Genomic DNA, 5000 nt, shown 5'->3' on the forward strand with positions numbered 1-5000 from the left:
ATAACACCCGAATTTCACCTACGTTGGAACTCTCATTCAAATTTAAAAATATCTAACCTAGACCATATTACTATTCGTAATCATCAACAATACGGACATATAATAAATAGAAAAAATGAGCGTCATAACAAAAGTGTCGAGTTATTATGTCTTAGATAAACGTCAGAAAATTATGAAAATAAAACAGTTTATTCTATTTTTCAACACCCACTCTTACCTCCTGCAGATTCATTTAGCAAAGTCTTCTTAATTTTGTTTATGTTCTGTTAATGACATTCTGTCCTATTGTGAGGGTGCTTTTAAAATATTACTGTATCTTTATTACCTTCATTTCTGCCCTTTTTTACAGTTCCTATCATTTTATTCAACAAGGTCTTTTTGACAGGATAATTAACTTCAATCTTCCACTTTCCAAATACAAACTTGAAGAGTATTGAAAATGGAATATATCAAGATTATATTTTCAATAGATGAAATATATTATCAGGGACTTCTAAGAACTTAACGATAAATCTTATAATCATCACATTTCTTCGAAGAAATTCACGGTCTCGCTTTTCAATGACGTCATCGCTTAATCAACTCAAGCTAAACCAAGCTAAACATTGAAGCTTACTTTCCCCCTCAGAAAATCTAATTTTGTAAACTGCTTTGATATCGGATTCGATTCTCTATAGCAATGAAATGCTCACAAGGAAAAGCTGTGATCTCGCTGCTCAGGCGTTTTCTCTGCTGATTCATTTATTTCTCTGGCGAAGTTCACGATTCGCCTGAGTGGTAGAGTAAGCCATCATATGTTTATCTAGAGAGGTTACTGCCTTTGGGCAATACACAATATCCTAGTCTTTTTTCCGGTTCATCTTAGGATAGGATTATGGAATTTAAGCCTCAAGCCAAACACTGGGACATCAAGGCCATTCAACGCTTCTTATCCTAGAAGAAGACCTTGGGATAAAACGCAAGAAAGAAACAAATAAAGAAAGAAGAGATATTATAGATTTTTCAGAAGATAAAGCAGTGGATAGGTACCACTCGGTCTTTTAATGCCCAATAAAAGTCTTTGTTTTGCTTCGAAAGTTCCTTCTCTTTCTTAACCAACAAATACTCTTGATATGTGTTTTGGTTTAAAAGACACACGTCCCCTGAACACTGAGGAGCTATCTGTATTATAGCAAGGCATATCCTTTGTCTTTTAACGTATTGTCTCCTCTTAGAAAAAATGCCACTTTTGAGAACAAGTGAAATGTCTAGGAGATAAAAGTGGTCCTTGAGGGCCCTTGACATGAACAATGAGACGACTGGAAGCCTGTTTGCCGTGAACAAAGCAACGTCGTTATGAATAAAGAATATTTTTCCATTGTAACGTTGACATGAAAGAAAGAGGTAAGTTTGTTTACATCATCTTGAAATCTCTCATTTTTCAAATGACATTAAAAGTCTTTCATAACTCATTGTATCAGTTATGCCATTATTGATTAGTTACATCAATTAAATTATAATCTCATAGAATAAAACTTTTGAAATATAAAACAATAAAGTCTGTGTCCTAACAAGAAATAGATTTTATTAGTTCAGGGAGTCGTAACAAAAAAACAATTTCCTATAGACGCAATATACATAAAGAGTATCAGTTTATTATCTTAATTACAATCTTACTATTACCAGTAAGGTAATAACAGGTAATGGTCCATTAATTATTATGCTATTAACGATAAGGAGATTAAACAATGTTGGCCTATATGGGATGGTATTTAATCTTATCAAAATTCAGCCCTTGTCGAGTATTATATAATAAAAAAACAAAGTCGAAAGCATAATGATCCGGGGATGATAGTCACGGGTATATTTACAAAAGTATCCACTAACGTGCCAGTAATATTTTAATCTGTATATTACTTACAACAAATGAGAATATACGATTTTGATTGGCTTACCTTTCTCTTCAGAAAATCAAGTTTTGTAAACTCTGTTGATTTCGAATTAAATTCTCTTTAGAGCTGGAATACTCATTATGACAAACTGTAATCTGGCTGTTCCAGCGTTTTCTCTGACGATTCATTTCATTCTCTGGCGAAGTTAACAATTCACCTGAGTAGGAGAGTAAACAATTGAGTGTATATCTAGAAAAGTTACTGCCTTCGGGCGATACTGAATATCCAAGTCTTTTTCCTGTTTATCTAAGAAGGATAAGATAGGATTATAAAATCTAGGCTTTAACCCAAATACTGGGACATCAACGGCCATTCAGCGCTACTTATCCTAGAAAGAGAGTTGGGATGAAATGAAAGGAAAGAAAGAAAGAAGGAAAGAAAGAAAGAGAAGTATAGATCTTTTAGAAGATAAAGCGGTGGATAGGTTCCACTCAGTCTTTTTATGCTTAATAAAAGTCTTTGTTTCGCTTCGTAAGTTCCTTCTCTTTCATAACCAACAAATACTCTTGATATATATTTTGGGCTGAAAGACACACATCCACTGAACACCGAGGAGCTATCTGTATTGTTTACCTTTCAACGTATTGTCTCTTCTTAGAAAAAAATACCACTTTTGTGAACAAATGAAATGTCTAGGAGATAAAAGTGGTCCTTGAGGGCCCTTGACATGAACAATGAGACGACTGGAAACCTGTTTGCTGTGAACAAAGGAACGTCGTTGTTATGAATAAAGAATATTTTTTCATCGTAAAGTTGACATGAAAGAAAGAGGTAAATTTGTTTACATCATCTTGAAAGCTCTCATTTTTTGAACGGCAATAAAATGCTTCATAACCCGTCGCATCAGGTATGCCATTATCGATTAGTTACATCAATTCAATGATACTTGTTTAGATTAAGAATTTTGAAATATAACACAATAAAAGCTCTTTATAAACTCACATGTGTTTTTTCAAGAAATAGATTTTCTTAGTTAAGGGAGTCATGATAAAAAAAAAAAACTATTTCCTATGGACGCTATATACTCTGACGAGCCAAGAGTAGGTTATGACTCAAAAGCGGGATGAAAGCAACTGAGTAACTTCATTATAGAACATCAAATTATATATACATCAATTCAGGGCAAGAAGGCCGTAACATATAACAGGCTGTTTCCTTTTCAACCAACAACAGTTGTTGTTAACATTTAACAGTTAGAAAAACAGACAAGTTAATTCAGATCGTTATCAGGACGAGGGGAGAGCGAATATACAACGGAGACTATATACAAAAAAGAGAAATGTTACTATGTACGATCGTGTGACACATGGTTGGTACTTGGCTCCCTCCCTAAAAATGAAATATTGTACATGTTGAATATGGGCGCCCAGATCTAGAGAGGCAAACTGTTGGCGGGTCATCTGGCATGAGATAAGCAGGTTTTAGACGATCAATGGAGACCAAGTCTTCTTTGCCACGAATGTTTAATAGGAATGCTTTTGAACTGCGTCGGATCACAATGAAAGGGCCCGTGTAAGGGGGCGTTAGCGGTGGCTTGCTATTGTCGTTGCGCAGGAAGACGTGCGTTGCAGAGTGCAAGTCTGTTGGTATGGCTGGGGGCTTGTAAGTCTGTTTGGCGACTGCCAATCGATCCGGTGCCAGACGTCTGAATTTTGCGAAGACTGGGGGCCCCTTCATCTTGATAAGGTGATAAAAACCGTGTTTGGCAGGAGCCGTGGGTGTTTGGCGAAGTTCTGGACAGAAAACTTACGGGTATGATTTGAGGATGTGGGCGTAGGCATCCGTGCATGCGCTGATGGGGAGAGTGAGGTTGGAGGGGTCGGGATGAAGAGGTGTCGACAATTACGAGTTTGCTTTGACCAATCGTCGGTGGGCAACATCGACCAGAAGGTGGAAAGGAGAGAGGAAATCCGCACCGAGGATTAGCAATGTGACGTCAGCAACGAGAAACTTCCAATTGAATTTACCGTTCCCAAACGATAATGTGAGGGTCTTGTAACCATAGTGGCTATTGCAGATCCGTTGGCAGCTACCAGGGGGACGTCAGCAGACACAGACATACTACGTCGTGTCCTGAAGAGTTCCCCTGGCAAAAGAGAACGACAAGTACCTGTGTCTACCAAAAATCACACGCCTATTCCTGCATCATGTAAAAAGAAATGATTAGAAACACGGGAGACCACCGCCACGAGTGATGGTCTACATACCCTTTTTTTGGCCACTGACAATCTTTGGCACAGTTCTTCGTGGCAGCCCTGAATCTGGAGTTGTAGTAGCAAAACTTTGTCAGATGGGCACCAGTAAGTGGCTGTAGAAGTTGCTTGTTGGGGCGAGAGCGAGTGGTGGGTGATGGGTGGCTTTATCGCCGCTCCGGCTCGTCACGGGGTAGGCGTGTGTGTCCTACGTCATTCACCTCAGCTTCAGTTGACGTTGAATAGGTGTCCTCTTTGTCAGGACGTGTTCATAGAGGTCTTGAAGGTCGTGAAGTGGCTCTCCATAAAAGCGTTGGCTTTGGTCATCAAGTCCTTTATGAGTAAACTATCGACATTGGGTATGGCAGTGCGTACAGGTTTGGGTAAACGGCGTACCCAAAGGACACAAAGTAGGTACACCTCACGAGGAGAGCCGTCTGCGGCAGGTTGCAGGCGAGTGATACTGGTCATTTCCCTGAGGGCGAGCGAAGCCCTTTAGTCCCCCAACGGTTTTTGAGAGAGCTGAAAAAGCTTTGCTATATGGGCGTTTGGCGACGGAGAGTACTGCTGCAGAAGGTATGTTTTGTGGGTGTCATACGCTATTGGGGTGTCTCATTGTTTACAAAGCCAGTCTGAGATTTACGGGAGTGTGTCCTTGGGTATCGCTGCAAGAGCATAGTCTGCTTTGGTGGTTGAGCGAGTCACGCCCTATATGCGGAACTGGATTTCTGCGCACTGAGACCAAGCAAACTCCTCTCCGCAGGCGAACAACAAAAGTTTCAATGGGGCGGCCATAGTAACAGTGATGGGGGGGAAGGCGGGAGAAGTGAGTCGACTTCCAGGGTCACCAATGTGACGAGCCATGAGTAGGTTGTGA

The sequence above is a fragment of the Palaemon carinicauda genome, chromosome 2, assembly GCF_036898095.1.
Source record: "Palaemon carinicauda isolate YSFRI2023 chromosome 2, ASM3689809v2, whole genome shotgun sequence".
NCBI classification, from domain to species: Eukaryota; Metazoa; Arthropoda; class Malacostraca; order Decapoda; family Palaemonidae; genus Palaemon; species Palaemon carinicauda.